The 18,705-nt window shown below is 39.7% G+C and overlaps 1 long non-coding RNA gene across 3 annotated transcripts in view; it reads right to left on the bottom strand.

The window, feature by feature from the left end:
- LOC120376215 overlaps window positions 1-18,705 on the bottom strand; it is a 70,041-nt gene that overhangs the window by 48,004 nt on the left and 3,332 nt on the right. For all 3 annotated transcript variants that reach the window (XR_005587125.1, XR_005587130.1, XR_005587136.1), the window contains exons 3-4: window positions 15,544-15,779; window positions 9,593-9,680 (exon numbers count right to left, since the gene is read on the bottom strand). This is a non-coding gene — a long non-coding RNA (uncharacterized LOC120376215). The remainder of the gene's footprint in view (window positions 1-9,592; window positions 9,681-15,543; window positions 15,780-18,705) is intronic.

Here is an 18,705-nt window from a genome sequence, read left to right as displayed (position 1 = left end):
AATCTTTGAAGGGAGAGGAAAATGATAAACTTTAGAAACTGCTCAAAAGTGTCTTAAAATAGCATTTTTGTGCCTAATAATGTAACAAGTGTTGTGGTCGGATATCTTGCAATCTACCAGGGCTAGAAACAAAGGGCAAAATCCTTAGCTGGTGTAAATGGGTGTAACGCATTAAAGTCAATAGTCCTACACTGATTCATCACAGTTGGTATTGCACCCAAAAGCTTTTATGATCTCTCATCATGTTAATGGGTATGCTGTCCCCACAATGACCCCTTTCCACTCCCTCGTGTGCCAATTTGGGGTTGGATCTTGCAATCCAACCATTCTCCAAAGTGGGTTTCTGGTTGCCAACCATGTTATTTAGCAGGTCCATTGGGCTTCTCACTTGCAAGAGTTTCCCTCTGAGAGACCATACTTTTGCAGTGATACAGTAACAGCTTTCTCAAAACAAAGCATATTTTATTTTGCCCAAAAGGTACATGACACTTAGAGAAGTGTGTTTAAAATAACAAAGAGACCAACATGCATAAGTTTACCTATGCTTAACCTATCTAACTTGGGCCCGGGAAGGTCTGGCTCATTTCCCATCTCTGAGTTTGGAGAAACAGCCCATCTGGCTTGCAGCCTTCTCCTTCTGTCTCTGTGTGTCAGTCAGATGGTCAGACTTTCCACTGAAGAAGAGCTTGTCTATTTCACCAGCAAAAATTGATTCAGTAAAAGATATTACCTCAACCATCTTGTCAGCCTTTTCATTGACACATCTTGACAAGTCTCTGACAACTTTTTAACTGGTCAGGGTCTTTTGATCTTGAAGGGTTTCCTTTGATTCCAGGATCAGTCTTGGGAAGAGTAAAACATTCTATCCTGCATGGATCCAGTGAGGTAACATCTCCCACTATTGATGGCTCAGCCATTGTTATGCTAACGCCTTTAAAGCTGGGTTCCTGAGGCTGTGTCATATTTTACCTTTCCTGGTTGGCCTCTCAAAAAACCCCTTACAGCCTCTGATTTCATTCCGTGCATTTGGGCAGACAGTGATACACAACTGAAGAAGGAAACTGACTCACACATAATATTCATAAGAAAAAAAAATTGCCCAGGCCATCACACTTTTAATCAAGAAACACCTCAGGAAAGATACTTTGTGCTAGAACGATCTATGAAACAGTTTACCAGCATTAAAATACTAGGGGAAAGAATCATGGAACTCTGTGAGTTTTTTTTAAAGAGTTTATTCTGGTTACAAAAGTATTATTCCAGTGATTATCCCCATTTTAAATAAAGGAATGATTGAATCAGTAATATCTCTAAAACCAGGATTTTATAGTGCATCCACTGTACCTCACATGGAGTAGGATTCACACTGTACAAGTTCTGCCCTTATCTAGCCAGTTTCACTAATAAGACTTAAATTGACTAAAACAAAATCATAATGAGTGGTGTACATGCCAAATAATAATAAATTTTGGACACATTTTCATGTCAACAATCTGAAAACTTGGACAAAATCAAAATGGCAGCTGCGCCTGTCAAATCACATGCCAAGGAAAGGGAGACAGCTACAAAAAGCGAGAGAAAGGTTCCAGGCCCCCCACAATACAGAAGGTACTCACTGCACTAAAAGTCTAGAATACCAAAACCAATATACAACTAGAATTGTGGGTCAATCCTCTGTGCTACAGAGTTCACCTCTGTGGAGGCATCTTCAGTGTCTCCACACAGATGACTTTGGGAGACGGGTTAGAGGCAGGCCTGTTGGAACTAGCATTTTGCAGATACACTGGTCATTCCCCCTTGCAAAGTAGGGCTGCCACAGCAACAAGGAGCTCTTGCTGTCTTTGGCTTTATGGTGGTGTGTAAATTGGAATTTTTTTGTGACTGTCTCACTGTTACAGCACTGTTTCAGATCCACTGGTAGTAGCTACTGAGGGAGCTCTAGTGTAGATAGAGTGTCATGTACCAACAACCATTCTAGGCACTGTGCAGTCTAACCCTGTTCAAGACAAGTCTACATGACATGGTGCTTAAGAAGCCCATGGCCAGCAATGCCTTGTCCACAAGTGTCACAATCCACATTCTATATATTTCCTTAGCAACCTGTCATGCAGTCGATATAGCCTTTTCCAACACATACTCATTAAACTTCGCCAGCAATGTAAAATGGATGCCTGCCCTTCTTATCCCTCCTCTAATTCTAAATTCACAAATACCATGTTTCAATCTACAATTGTTCCTGGTTTCACCCAGGCCCTTTATAATGAGCTTTAATGCAGTTGAATATCACAATAAGCTAGGATGACTTTCATGAAAGTGAGTCCTGTATCCTGGTGTTTAAAGGTGAGATTTATTCCATAGAGGGATGTACATTCATTCTAAAAAGTACTGTAACAAAACTCGGCTTTTTGTCTTGCAAAAAGATCTAAATAATTTTTGCAGCCAGCAGCAATTCCTATGGGAAGCTATGCAACATGAAGCAAGTGATCTTGTCAAAGAATAAGTAAATAAATGCCTCTAGCTTTCCCAGTTTAATGATTTTATTCCATCAGTGAAAGCATTACATGATTTATCTATTGGTCAGAATCTTTTAAAGAAACAAGCCCAAGTACAACTTACTTGTTTGCACTAATTCTAATAGACTTGACAGGTATGTTATTCATGCAAAGTAAAGGGAAAACATTAGATCAGATCAGTTTCTAAAAATGCTTACAAATGAATACATTTATTTATTATATATATGGCTTCCCCTCATTGCAATGATTACTTAAATTTGCTAGGCTTCTCATCTAAACCTTTTTATAAGGAGAAATGGTGTTGCAGTATTCTTCCTAGGAAATACAGTAGGTGATCATCTCACAAAATATTAACCACAATATTTCCAAATGAATCAACCTATCCAAACCACTTTTTCCAAAGCTGAAAAAGAAAATGCCAATGACACACTATTATAGAAACACTTTATGCCTCCCATTCACTGTTAGCTACAGTAGGGTGTAACAGTTCTAAGGATTAAGCACCCATACAAACACATTAAATTAAAATGTAAAGCGGATTTGTTGCGGTGCTTATGATGGCAATTACTTCTTCCACTTATTTGCTTAAATCCAGTCAATAAATATGCCAGTCCACTTAATCTAATGCTCAATTAACAAGGCAATGCTTGCATTGTCAGCCTTTCTGTAGGTTAAAGTAGAAAACAGACAACAAAGATTCTCTGAATTCCATGCTCAGTCCTTCTCAATGAGATAGTGTTGTACAGATTCCAAGTTCTTCACTGAAACAGGACAAGTATGGACCATGGAATACATGACTATGGTTAACAGTCTCTTCAGGGGAGAAAAGTAATTTCCATGTGAAATGACTGTTGTAAACTTAATGAATTTCCAAATAGTTCCAGGACAAGCTAAAGTAATTTTATATTAGAGTAAATATTTTAAATGCAAATCTTATGGCAGAAGTTTGATTTGCTATTTTTTTTTAAACTGTGTATTACACAGTGACCAGGGATGGAATGATGGAACTATGTTTATTTTGCATCAAGAAAGAAGGGCCACATCAGATCACATTCCAGACAATGAGCAGGTTTCCATATGTACACTTGGACAAAGATGGAAAACCAGCATGAAACATTATCTGAGAATTTCCCAGGAGCATCCTTTTTTTTTTTTTAAATCAGAAGCTTGATCCATGACTATTCTTGTTTCTTTGACATTGTTTGTACAGGATTAGAGATATTCTTTCCCCCCAGGCATCAAAATTTGATTAATTTTGAATTTCTATACAAACAGAGATTTATATTTGTCATTGTTCTTATCATACAGAAATATGAAACTTGTTTCCTTTTATGGCAATGAATGATAATTAAGGGATGGGAAAGCTATTTCTGCAATTTTCCAGTCAGTAGTTTGTCATCGTCTCGTATGTAAAATTCTTTCCCTTATTGTATAGGGGAAAACAAACTATATTTTTTCAGTGAACTTTTAACATGTATGTTTTTGAGATCTTGCACTTAGTAGGGATTAGTAATCCCAATCATCCTTTTCGGAAGTTTGAAAAGTTATGGTTAAGTCTTTTTCCTTCCATTATTTTTGTGTGTGTGTGCTGAGATTAGAAGCACAAATAGCAAATGCTGCAAGAGGAGCTGTTTTCAAGGTTTGCCGGCTAAGAGGAAATACTGCACAATTCATAAGAATACCTATCCTGCAGACAAATCCATGTGGGCAAATCTGCATGGGGTCCCTCCATTGGCTTCAGTGGGACCTTGTGCAGATGTAAGAGTCTACTCATGCAGACAGAACTGAAGGACTGGGGGCCTAATTTTGTTATCCAATCTATTAAAATATGAGTTAAGATTTGGACAAGTATCAGAACTTTCTGCTGCTAATTTGAGCCTAAATGAACTTCCAAACCTTTTGCCAATTAGTAGCAGTTATTACCATTTTTTTAAAAAGATAACTCTGGTAGTGACTTTTCACTCACCAAACAACCTGATATGTAGTGAGGTTCCTCTGTCCCATTTCACTAATACACTTATTTTCACCATGTCAGGGAAAATCAGTTTTATTAAAGTTTTGGAAATATTACAGGACTATCAAGATGAAAAAATTAATTTTTGAAATTTAAATGAAAGCCTTTAGAACAGAATTATGTCAGCGCTCCGTTGTGCACCATTAAGTACCCTGGTCTTATTAAATTAGTGATTAAGTATCATGAGATGTACAAATGGTGTTTTGATTGCGATACAAAATGTCACCGTTACGAGGATAGGGTGTTTTTCCCTCACAGATGGCAAAGATAAAAGGCTAAGACTTAATGACATGACAGCTATAATATACACTAAAGAGTAATGGTAGACAATCCATATTTTATGGGAACATTGCTAGAGTGATGTAAGGGTTAATGTGCCTCAGAGCAGCTAATGATCAATAACTATCAGTATTTATATTGATTAACTATCTACAAAGCACATTGTAAGGAATTAAAAGCATATGATATGATATATATCCATTAGGAAAGATAAATATTGTGAAAAATAGAAAGAAAGAGAAAAAGTAACTGCAGTCTGATTTGTGGTAATTTAAACTTTATATATATCAACAGTAATTTGCAATACGTGAAATGAATGTGATGAAATAGAGAAATTAAGGTAAACATGGAATGTCAAATATTTTGCAGAGGAGCAGCACAAGGAACCTGTTCACTTTCAGTTTAGCGATCTTGGCCAAACGAATCTAGTTCAAATATGTGGATGGGTTTTACTCTATTGATTATATCTAATGAAACACGTAAATACTGCATTGTAAGGGAAGTGTGGTGCAATGTGGGTCAGGAGAGAAGGAGATTTCACGTAAAAAACTCAACCAAAACAAAATTGATTGTACATTGTAACATACAGAAACCTGCACAGTATAGTGCATGTATTTCATATTGTACCAACTACTGTTGGTTTCATTGTTATAGGTGTTCTACACATTCAATTTTCCACTGTAATGCTGTGTGAAAGAAATATTAACCATAGCATGCTTTCCCCCTCTCTCTTAAGACACCCTCAGAATCAATAACAGAAACATGGGCATCAAACACATACCTTGGCCAGATACTTGGATGGTGTAAATCAGTGTTGCTTCGCTGATCTATCTATGCTGATTTACACCAGTTGAGCAACCGGCCCACAGTATTTAGTACCTTCACCAAGTAAATAATACTTCTGAAGTACTCCATTCAAGCTAGCCAAACACAAGTGGAATATCACTGTTCTGAGCTGCTCCTTCCAAACTTTAGTAGTACATTTGAGGAAAACATTTTTGTCCATTCTGGTCACGTGTGTGAAAGTGGTGTTCACCTGGCCCACTATGAAGGATGAGTGGGATCCATAGCTTTTCACTGCCTAGCTCCTCTTCCCCCTGCCCAGCGTGGAGTGGCAGGGACAGCTGGTGTGCTCTGTGTCAGTGTTCCTAGACCAGAAGGTCTTCCCTGAACGTGCATTTATTGGTGCACTAGTGTTAGTGATGCTGAAATCAAATAGTGTTAAGTACACCTCTTTCTGTAGTGCAGTCAAAGAAACAAAGGGCTTGAACAAAATACACGCAGAACATATCAAATATAATGGCCAAAACCACTTGGCTCCCCAAGGAAAGGTAGCAATTACCCTTCTTGTATGAGATTTGAGCACTGATTTCTCTACCTGGGAATAACATCTCAAACTTCACCTTCAGTCTATAAACCAAAGCACTGACCTTTCCAACAGAGGATAACAGTCAATCAGACTGAAAAATCACTGATGCTCTTTCCAGCATTTAAATGGCTTGTCAAACCTTTCTGTCTGGTAATACTAGCTCACTAAAATTAGAGGTGACTAAACTAACATCCTTGTCCATACATAACTAAAATATTATCACATCTATTGGACTGGGAGACAGGTCAAGGTGGGGATCCCGTTTACTATCTTGAGTTTTATACAGAAGAATTTCTTCTCATTCTTTTTCTTTACATTGCAATACAATCAATTCTTTCCTCTTTTCAGTTACAATTACATCAAAAAAGAATTCCTTATGCAACAGTGAACCTCCCTTTTCTCTTACCTATGATACTTTTTCATCCTTCTTTTTTCCTAAACTAATTCTTTCTCCATTCCTGCCAACAGGCATCAATTATATCAACCTCACAGCATATGCTTTTGGGTCAAGAGTGGGGCTCCATGACCCTTGGAGAATGGGCCACCTCTAAATTTCCCCATTTTCTCACTCTTTACATTAAGCCCTCAACTACACTGTTAGCTCAAGTAATCTAAGTCTCTAGGGCCTTAACTTTTTTTGGTTTTCACATGATAACTCCTAATGATAAGCGCTTGTGCTAAATATTTTATTATTATTAAAGGATTCCAGAACTCTATTCCCTGGTTGGTCATTAGTTAACATGGATGGAATCTCTTTGCCAGTATCTCTCAATGGCTTCAGAAATGTAGAGAAATTCACTATGTAGGAGATGACGTTGGATCATGCCATCTCTAGTTAGTTGTTGGCAGTGTGTGTGTGTGTGTGTTCTATCTGTGTGATGTCCCACCTCTGCACAGATAGCTGACACAGCAAATAGACCTCAATCAAACTGCCCAAAAAGACCACATACCCATTTTAATATCGAAGGCACTTGGCCAAGTTTATTGTCAACGAAGCATGGTTAATAGTATCCAGCAGACTCTACGGGGTTACTAAGACATGTATGCCTGTTACAATGGACTCAGCTCAGTGAATGGTGGGACTTTCCATTCCTCCCTCGGCTGGCCAAAGACACTCCCTCTGTGATACCTGTTTTATACACTGATACAAAGAAGTTGAGTATTGAACCTCTGGCCTGGTTGGTTTCCACACTTTACCTTGTACCTGTTGGTTCGATCAAAACATCTCTATTCATCACCCTGTCATCCAGACCTTATCTTTAAGAGGGGTTAGCGTGTCCTTGTATCATCTTCGGAGAATGCATTTAGACCATAACCTTGTATTGGGGTGTTCTGGCACTACCCTTCTGGAATGTGTTTATGTGAATACTTAGTGCCTAGGAGTGCTTGTGTTTTTGCAAAACCAGTCCTGTTCTTGCCAAGTTCTGTGAACTTACAAGTAGGTGTGTTTTGTTACAGAGCCTGACTTTTGCTCATCACTTGACTCTTACTAACTGTGCTTTATATCAGCAGGGCCTAACTTTAGTTGAGGCTTAAGGCCTTATACCTGATCCCTTATACAAGGCCTCATGTCTCAGGCTCTCTCTTTCTACTCCACCATCCAATTCATATTTATTGAGCTTCTTCTTAATTGCTTTCTTGCCGTGAACTTGTTTCACTGGGAAGGTTGAGAGAGAGAGAGAGAAATAACCACAGTTGACACTATCTGGGACTCCTCCTGGGCTTCAATTTCCTGCACCCCTTGCCAACGCTGAATTTGTTTTCAGAATATAAGTTTTCATTTTTAAACTAATTAAATGGTTATTTCTTACTGTTTTGTGATTGTTCAATAGGAATGGGTGCAGCATTTTTTCCTGAGTATAGTCAGCTTTAAAGAACGGCTATAAGGAAGTTTGAACTACGACATTTTGTCACAATGGGATGTTAACTCTGAAACATAATAATAGTCATTCAAATGGCATTACCTATTTCACTGCTGAGAAAGGTTTGCTGGAGTGGGGAACTAATCATTCAAGTCCCACCAAATAATTTTAAATCACCCCCACCTTTGCCCACAAAAGAAAGGAAAACATCCCTTCTCCAGTACCAAAAGCCTCAACTGTCCTTACTTAGTAAAAATTGCCAGCTCCCTCTCATGACAATGGCTACATGAAAATATGTGTTGTCAATACAAGATTCTGCAGTGAGTTGAAATTTGGTGACATAGTCAATTAATTTGAATACATTCTGAAGCTGAGATGTGTATTGAATTTAATATCAATATAACACATGGAACACTGTAATGATTGTGTTATTCATTTCTATATTCCATTCAATGCAAACCTACATTTCTGAACATTACTTGTGGCTGTACAGAAATGTCAGTGTGTTGTAGAATTTTCTGTGGCACAGCACAGAAATTCAGGGGCCTGCTGCAGAACTTAATCCAGCTAGCCACATGGTCTGTAGCACCTTGTATCTAATTGTTTGGCCCACAAGAACATTGTTCTTGGTTTGTGTGGGACATGATGTGTGTTCTTCATATACCAAAGTCTTATCATATTTATTTTTCAGTTTGTAAGAATGTTATATTATAACTGGATGGCATCAGATATTACCATTCACAAAAGACCAGATCAATGAGTTCTCCAAATGGGAATCTCTATAAATAGCTTCACCTCTGAAGAGTTTAATCGTTAATTTTCTGAGTCCATTGTCTACCTATTAATTTCTTGAATTACTCCCAAATTTTCTGATCAAACACTAGTCAAATCCCTAATATGATTAGAATCTCAACTGTTGGAAACCATTCCAGAATGGTAATATTGTACTTCCCAACTTTACTATTCGCTTCATCTTAGCATACCAAGGAATCTGAAAAGAGGCTCCAAAAACTTTATCCTCTGATGCAGCCTTAGACATTGTAGTTCTAGTGTTTGCCACATTGTGTGCCATTTAAATATCTTGTAAACTCAGTTCATATGCTATAATCTTCTCTTAGTTACATAGATATTCAGTCTAATCTAATGTATGCACTCATACCATACCCCTCACTGTTGTCTATGCTCACATAATAAAAACCAGCAAAGCTGGGTAAGGAGAGCTAGTGTGTGACTAGAACTCAATCTGTTCGAATGATCTGGTAGAGAAGGTCAAAGTGGCTCTCAACAGTGACTGCATTTATATTGTGTGCATCCAGTTTATCTAAAAAGCAGGTCAGTGAGGTAGCTATGAGGCTCGGGAGATACAATTGCTTATGATGGTCACTGGTTCTCTCTGGAGATTGTGGAGGTCTATACAAACAGGGTTTTTTATGCAGTTACTCATCTTAAAACTACCCTATTTCTCCAGCACACGCTCTCATAACAGGTAGGCATTTGACCATAAGTGTATCTTCTATTGGCACTACATAGATTTACATCTGATTTTTGTACTTACCTATTATCATTAGGCACAACTCTGCTTCCTGAGACTGTCCATCTCTTTCAATTTATTTAAGACTATTATCTAATGCTGAGTCCAGTACCTGAAATAAACAGTGAAGAATCACCATATTAATGAGTCTCCCCTCCCCTCTTCCGGGAGCTGCTTGAGATAAGTGCCGCCTGGATCCTGCACCCCTGATCCCCTCCCGTGCCCCAATTCCCAGCCCTGATCCCGCTCCCGCCCTCCAAACCCCTTGGTCCCAGACCGGAGCACCCCTCCCGTGCCCCAAGTCCCAGCCCCACCCCAGGGCCTGCACCCCCAGCTGGAGCCCCCCCCATCCCACACCCTAACCCCCTGCCCCACCCCAGAGCCCCTTCCTGCACCCTGAACTCCTCATTTCTGGCCCCACCCCAGAGCTCACATCCGCAGCTGGAGCCTTCACCCCCTCCAACACCCCAACCCCCAATTTCATGAGCATTCATGGCACGCCATACAATTTCCATATCCAGATGTGACCTTTGGGCCAAAAAGTTTGCCCACCCCTGTGTTAGGACATTGGTCCATAAGCATTCAGAATAATTTTATTTTGCGTTATTAGTGACTCAGAAACAAGTAATGCAATTTTTGTCATAGAGTACCACTTCCCCTCCCCCTTTGCCCACTCCATCCTCCCTAAATAGGTTATAAACATGATATTAACATTCCAATAGAAGAATCATCCCACTAGCAGTGCAAATCATCCCATCAAGGACAAGAGTTTACTTCTTAGCAATCTAATTTACTGCTTCCTTAGTTTAACAGCTTGACCTTGTCTAAGATTACTCATAGATAGAGTGACCCAAAAAACCAGTTATTCACCCAGCTCTAGTCACACAGTAAAGCGTTAGTTAATGTGGCTAATCCAGTTGCTAGAGAAATTAAAGAGAGTTTTCTAAATTAATTCAAATTGGCATTGGATTAAGCCCAATGTGAGTAAGAGTGGCAGAATCTGGCTGTAAGTGATTTGACCAAGGTCATTCAGGAAGTTTGTGGCAGAGCCTAGAACAAAACTCAGGGTCTCTTTTTACCACCCAGTCCTGTATTTTAAACACATTCCTTCCAGAATACGCAGCCAGGGGGTTAAAATATATAACTGCTTTGTTAATTCATTCTTTTGTTCATTAGTGTTTTAACAGCACTTTGGAACTGTAAAGTGCTTCTGTATGTCTATCATTATTATTGTATTATATAGCAGTATAGTGGTGTTTCAGAACACAAAATAGGAAGGTAAGATTGACCAAAACCTTCAATACTTGGTTACAGAAATAATTATCAGTAGGTATGAAATAAATTGGATTCTAGATGAAGCTTGCTGGGGTCTTGTGTCCTTTTCAAACCTTTCCTATCTCTTGATTATAGAGTGAGAAATCTTTGCATCATCACCAGCATGGTGATATACTATGCTAAAGCAAGCTCTAGTAATTGCTAAGGATGAACATGCAGATCACTAAAACATGTCAAAGCCTGATGGGCATCACTGAGATGGCTAGTTTTCTTTACCTCCTTTGACTGGGTACTGTTGTTTTGAGTTTTTCCTTAGCCTCAGTGTTCTATACTTAGGGTTATCATATGTCTGGGTTTTCATGGACATGACCTATTTTTTCATCCTCTGCCCTCCATCCACGTGGATTTTTGAAAATAAGAGAAAATATCTGGGATTTTTCTGCTCCAAACACTGCAACTCAGAAAGAGCCATCTCTGCACCCTGATTGCTCCCTCCCCTGAATCTGAAGCTTCCAGATCATAGAATCATAGAAAAATCAGAGTTGGAAGGCATCTCAGGAGGTCATCTAGTCCAACCCCCCTGCTCAAAGCAGGACCAATCCCCAATGAAATCATCCAGCCAGGGCTTTGTCAAGCCTGACCTTAAAAACCTCTAAGGAAGGAGATTCCACCACCTCCCTAGGTAACCCATTCCAGTGCTTCATCCTCCTCCTAGTGAAAACGTTTTTCCTAATATCCAACCTAAACCTCCCCCACTGCAACTTGAGACCATTACTCCTTGTTCTGTCATCTGCTACCACTGAGAACTGTCTAGATCCATCCTCTTTGGAACCCCCTTTCAGGTAGTTGAAAGCAGCTATCAAATCCCTCCTCATTCTTCTCTTCTGCAGACTAAACAATCCCAGTTCCCTCAGGCTCTCCTCATAAATCATATGTTCCAGTCCCCTAATCATTTTTGTTGCCCTCTGCTGGACTCTTTCCAGTTTTCCAGATCCTTCTTGTAGTATGGGGCCCAAAACTGGACACAGCACTCCAGATGAGGCCTCACCAATGCCAAATAGAGGGGAATGATCACATCCCTCCATCTGCTGGCAATGCCCCTACTTATACAGCCCAAACAGAAGCCAACAAAGATAGTGAGGGGAAGATCTCCTACCTCCCATGAAGGAAAGAAGATCGCTGGGGTGAGCTATGACCTGTGCCTTGGGAAGTCAGGCCCCAGCTCAAGTTGAGCGGTGCAGCCCATCCCACACTTCGCTTGAGACTCCGGATAGCATCGCAGGCCCTGGCCAGCTTCAGGTGCCATCGATGCCCAGAGCCCTTCAAGATGCCCAGATCCCACCTACCCTGGCCCCATCAGGCACACCAGGTAAGTAGAGCCTCCAAGAGCCTCTCGACTGGGCTGCCTGCCCTGCCATAGGGGCTCAGAGGCTGTCTGAGAGTGTTGAAAGCGTCAGGGCCAGGACCCAGCTCCCTGCGCTGGGGAGTAGGAGAGGTCCACAGGAAGGTGCTGACTGACAGGCTGGCGCTAGGTCCCGGGCCTGTGCCAGCCACCCTGCCACCATGTCAGAGAGCACGATACAGCCCCCCATCTTGAGTGTGTGGCCGCAGGTACCCCTCCAGTACCCCTCCAATACCCTCTCCCAGTACACACACACCCCTCCAACAGCCCTCAAATACTCCATCCAGCACCCCCCAACTGTACCCCCTCTCCAGCTCCTCCTCTCTCCCCCCCAGCAGTGTCTTCTATTTGGGAACTTGAAATATGGTACCCCTATCTATGCCCACTTCAGCCTTGCTTTCCCAGCTACAGAAAAAGTCCCACCTCCTGACACATGGCTCCATTCTTCCTTGCCACAAAGTGAACCCCAGATTTCACAGCAATGTGCCAGGAGATGGTGCTTCCCATTGGCTTATTTTACACTCCCAGCCCATTGTACAGAACCAGCAGACTTGCCTGGAGCTGCTTTTTGGCTCCATAACAGTTTCTTTCCTCCTTTGGCTCAGATCCCAGGTCTTCCCCTTTCCAGGGATCCGGTAGCAAACCCTCCCTTCACACCAGAATGACTCAATAAGGAAATTAATCTTTGTAATCCTGTCGCATGTCACATAACTGGGGCCAGGAAATAAGGTTCAGTCTCTTGCTAGCACTGAGCAACAAACACCTGTGTTTTACACCTTTAATGAAGACCTAGACTGAAAATGAGATGAGGAACCAAGTTTAGGGGGTGGAGAGCCATTTCCAGAAGTTTTTCTGAGGTGGGTTATATTTTGGTCATTAGGCTGTAATTATAGCTGGTCAGAAAATGGAGCTTTTTCCTTGGAAAATTTTGACAAATATGAACAAAATAGCTTTTTTTTTTTGGTATTTTCTGCTCAACATCTCAACTTTTTGTCCAACCCCTGCCCATCTAAAAATATTTCAGCAGAAAATGTTTTATTTTCCGCATTTAAAAAAAACCCCAAACATTCTGAAAAAATTGTCCAGTTTCCACATACAATTTTGACTTTATTTTGACAATAAACTGAATATATTTAGATTTTTGGCAAAGTCAAAAATGATCACCAAAAGCAGATACTGTCAGATACTGTTATCGTTTCTTTTAAAACCTAATTTTTCATCAAAAACACTTTTGGCAGATTTTTTTTGACAAGTCTTACTGATAATACAGAGTGGAATTTCTTTCTCTCAGTCTTGTCCCCGGTCTGCCCGCCAGAGACAAGAAACCCTCTTTTTTCCCTGCAACAACCCCAAAGCAGCAATTTTTCTCTGACAATGGCAAAGAACCACAAAAGGAGTCGATTTTTTTTACCAGACACGGAACTATAGTATCCTTCAAGCAATTCTGTCTTCCTCTTTCTACTTCATTCTTGAGTTTCTGCCTAGAATCTCCCCACGACCCCTATGCAGAGATGCTGGAACAGTTTGTATAGTGGGGATGCTGAGAGCCAAGTGTAAACCCTGTATATGATGCTGTATCCCCAGCACTCTTAGTTCCAGCACCTATGTTGCCATGTCTTGCTTCCCATTATGGTCTTCAAAAACAGTGCACATCTCCTTATGGTCACACGGAAGTTAGCCAGTGACTATCTAACATCTGCTTTAGAATTAACTAGTTTTCAAAGAGTTAAACTAAAAATCCAATGCAGCAACAACAATTAACCACCAAGCAATGAAGGGCTTTTTTTTTTTTTTTTTTTTTTTACTTATAGCGTGAGTGCTTCCTGGCATTGTCATTGTGAAGGGCCATAAGATGTTTGCTTCAGATGTGTCTCTTTGGCTTTTTTCCTCATCTTTTCATTCTGGGATTGTTCATATATCTAATTTTCATTCTAATAGCCATGTGTCTATGGCCATCACTCCTAGGGCTCCCCCAAACCTTGCTGTACTGTAATCAGTGTCACAGCATGTTTCAGCAAGTGCTTCTTTTAGTTAATGTATTTGAGAATAATAAAACTGATTGCCTGGGAAAATACTTTCCCTCTCTTTTGATGACTGGTCTTATTGGAGGGAAAAGGGGAGGAGCCCATTTTATACTCTTTATGACAAACAGAAAAGTAGGTGATAATAGTGTGTTAACCAGAAAAAGGAATTGCCAACCAAACGATAGACTAAAGTACAATTTGCCCCCATACAGGACATCAATTACTCTACATTTCAGTCTCATTCTGTTGTTATAAATGGTACTCTGATTTTAAAGTCAATAGTGAAGAAAAAAGTATTTTGTCCTTTCTATAGCAATGACAAGATTTGTAAAGAAAACAGTAATATGGGTAAACTACAACTGAGCATCATTTTGGCTTAGTTACTAGCACTTGTCTCTGACCAAAGGTCATCTCTTCATGCCCCATACAGAGAGTGGTTCTCACAGCAAGCTACTGGAAAGGTAGAGGACTGCAATGTTAGAGGAACTCTCATTTAGATGAGGCTTTAAGCTTAAGTCCTTCGTATATATTTCTGATGCCCATCCAGAGGGATGTCATAGATCCTGTGATGTATTTCAGGAGTAGGGGAATAAACATTAGCATTCTAACCACCATTCACTCACGTAAGTTCAAGTTGAATATGCAAAGCTATGTGTAGGCTGTTTCTGAATACATAAACATTACTGTGTTAGTTTGCACATAAAATATCTAAATGTCAGGATACTGTTGGTTGTGTTGTCAAATTGCAAGGAGTCTGAGGGTTGCACCTAAGTTGTGCATACATTTCTGCATTCAGGTGAAATATCTATCAAAAATAAATGCATTTGCTTGTACATGAGACTGTAAAAATGGCCATACTGGGTCAGACCAATGGTCCGTCTAGCCCAGTATCCTGTCTCCAACAGTGGCTAATGCTAGAGCTTCTGGGGAAGTGTACAGACCAGGGCAGTGGGAGCGATCCATCCATGTTCCTCTCCCAGCTTCTGATAGTCAGAGGTTTAGGGTTACCCTGGACATGGGATTAAACCTCTGACCATCCTGGCTAATAGCTGTTGATGGATCTATCCTCCAGGAACTTATCTAGTTCTTTTTTGAAACCTAAAATTCCATAGCAATGAATTCCACAGGTTAATTATGCATTGTGTGAAAAATAACTTCCTCTTATTTGTATTAAATCTGCTGACTGTTAATTGGGTGACCCCTGGTTTTTGTGCTGTGGGAAAGGGTAAATAACTCTTCTCTATTCATATTTTTCACAATATTTATGTACTCACATCTTCCTTGAGAGATGAATAGAAATTGCTTATTGTGTGAGCCCATTAGAAACAAAACAAAACAACAGTTATAGGCAGAAGAGAAACACAAGCCAAGGCTTTGGACATCTGTGATGGTGTGTTCACCCCCACGCAAGGCTTGAAGGGGTAAATTAAGCCAATTAACCTTAGGCTGCACCTGGAGGAACACCTTGGAGTGCTGGAGCCTACCTGCTGATGAAGGAGTTGGGCAGGATCTGTAAAGAGAGAAAGTTGGTAGATTTCAGGGAGAAAACCTGCAGTCATACAGCCTGATATGGGGGGGGGGGGAAGAGCAGGAAGTTGTAAGGACAGAGTAGGAAGCAGGGAAGGAGCAGTAAGAGCTGGGAGAGAGAAAGCCCAGAGTTGCTGGGTTGAAGGTACCTGGACTGAAACCCTGTATAGGGTTCCCCTACAAGTCACTGGTGGAGTGACACACTAGGGATAGCCCATTTGGGGATGTCTGGAAGCAGACTCTGAAGATACCATTGAAGCAGGGAGAACTTTAACATGACTGGCCAGAAGGCTAAGCCATGATGAGGAAAGTGCTGTAGCTCCAGGTTCATGAGAGGCCATGGAGTGAGTGGAAAGAGACTGAGCAACCACAAGAAGGGGTGGCAGAGCTAATTCCCTAGATGGGCCATAAGGAGGTGCCGCTGGGTAATGAGTCGAGCAACCCCCAGCACAACATCAAAAGACCAAATTTAGAAATCTCTTATAGACATCAGTACATTAGCAGTATCTAACTAATTATTGTAAAGCACTTTAGGATGCTGGGATATAATAGAGAAAAAAGTGCAACCAGTACATAAAAGCAAATTCAATTCTATTTCTGTTTTTTAAATTACATTTGTCTAGAAAAAGGGCTTGCATATAATAGCAGAGAAAACAAAAGGGAGTGCTGGAAAGTATTATGGGTTAATGCCACAGCCAGGCAAGGTTAGAGTCAATGACAGAATAGTCACTTCATGGCTGTATAACATCATCACATCATATTCTCAGTGCATTCCTATGTATTTAAAGTAATTTCATGTTCCTGCAGAGATGCAATCCTTTGTTTCCAGTAAGAACCTTGTTGGCAATGTCACCACAGTTACAAATCAATCAAATGGAGTTCTGAGCTTGATTAATGTATTCACTCTTCTAGATGCAGGGATCAGAATGTTTATAAATAGGGCTGTCTCGATTTTAAAAAGTAATCACGATTAATCGCACTGTTAATAATAGAATATCATTTATTTAAATATTTTTGGATGTTTTCTACATTTTCAAATATATTGATTTCAATTACAACACCGGTTACAAAGTGTACAGTGCTCATTTTCTATTTATTTTTAATACAAATATTTGCACTGTAAAAAACAAAAGAAATATATGTCAATTCACGTAATACAAGTACTATAGTACAATCTCTTTATCATGAAAGTTGAACTTAATTCTACATTTGTATGTATGAAAAATAACTGCATTCAGAAACAAAACAATATAAAACTGTAGAGCCTACAAGTCCAATCAGTCCTACTCAGCCAATCTCTCAGACAAACAAGTTTGGTTACAATTTGCAGGAGATAATGGTGCCTGCTTCTTGTTTACAATGTCACCTGAAAGTGAGAACAGGCATTCACATGGCACTGTGGTAACATGCATCAAAAGATATTTACGTGCCAGATGCACTAAAGATTCATATGTCCCTTCATGCTTCAACCACCATTTGATAGGACATGCATCCATACTGATGACAGGATCTGCTCAATAATGATCCAAAGGAGAGCGGACTGACGCATGTTCATTTTCATCATCTGAGTCAGATGCCTCCAGCAGAAGTTTGATTTTCTTTTTTTGGTGGTTCGGGTTCTGTAGTTTCCACATCTGCTCTTTTAAGACTTCTGAAAGCATGTTCCACACCTCGTTCCTCTCAGATTTTGGATGGCACTTCAGATTCTTAAACTTTGGGTCGAGTGCTGTAGCTATTTTTAGAAATCTCACATTAGTATCTTCTTTGTGTTTTGTCAAATCTGCAGTGACAGTGTTCATAAATCAAACAACATATGCTGGGTCATCATCCGAGACTGCTATAACATGAAATATATGTCTGAATGTTGGTAAAACAGAGCAGGGGACATACAATTCTAGCCCAAGTTGTTCAGTCACAAATTTAATTAACGCACTATTTTTTTAATGAAAATCATCAGCACGGAAGCATGTCCTCCAGAATGGTGGATGAAGCATAAAGGGGTATATGAATGTTTAGCATAAATGACACATAAATACCTTACAACAACAGCTACAAAAATGCCATGAGAATGCCTGTTCTCACTTTCAGGTGACATTGTAAATAAGCAGGAGGCAGCAGTAGTTCACATCAATGTAACCAAATTTGTTTTTCTTAGTGATTGGCTGAAGAAGAAATAGGACTGAGTGGACTTGTAGGCTCTAAAATTTTACATTCTTTTGTTTTCAGTACAGTTGTTCAACAACAACAAAATCTACATTTGTAAGTTACACTTTCACGATACAGATTGCACTATACTACTTGTATAACGTTAATTGAAAAATACTATTTCTTTTATCATTTTTACAGTGCACATATTTGTAATAAAATAATATAAAGTGAGCAGTTTACACTTTGTGTTCTGTGATGTAATAGAAATCAATATATTTGAAAATGTAGAAAAAAATCCAAAAATATTTAATAAATTTCAATTGGTATTCTATTATTTAACAGTGAGATTAATCGTGATTAATTTTTGTAATCGCATGAGTTAACTGCGATTAATCAACAGCCCTAGTTATAAATTAGAGCACTTTGGTTGGTGAAAGAACAACTTCTAGGCATTTTTCAAAATGAAACAGGAAACACTGTTCTAGAAAGAAGGAAGTCACTCAAAACTAATTGTTATGCTATGCAAATCAGGTTAATTAATATTAATGCTGTTTCATAAATATGTAAATTTGCAACAAAGCAGCAGTGCTATAGCTTAGATATTCAGAGAGCAATGATCTCATTCTATTTTATTTTGAACAGCACAACAGTTTTGGGATGGGATCCAAAAGCCATTGCTGTCCCAATTGAGATATCTAAGCCTGTGAGGGTGATACTTTTTGGCATATTTTTGGAATTCCTAATAAAAGACAACTCTGTGT

This window comes from Mauremys reevesii, linkage group 1, assembly GCF_016161935.1.
Source record: "Mauremys reevesii isolate NIE-2019 linkage group 1, ASM1616193v1, whole genome shotgun sequence".
Taxonomy (NCBI): Eukaryota; Metazoa; Chordata; order Testudines; family Geoemydidae; genus Mauremys; species Mauremys reevesii.
This window is presented reverse-complemented; position numbering and strand designations above follow the sequence as displayed.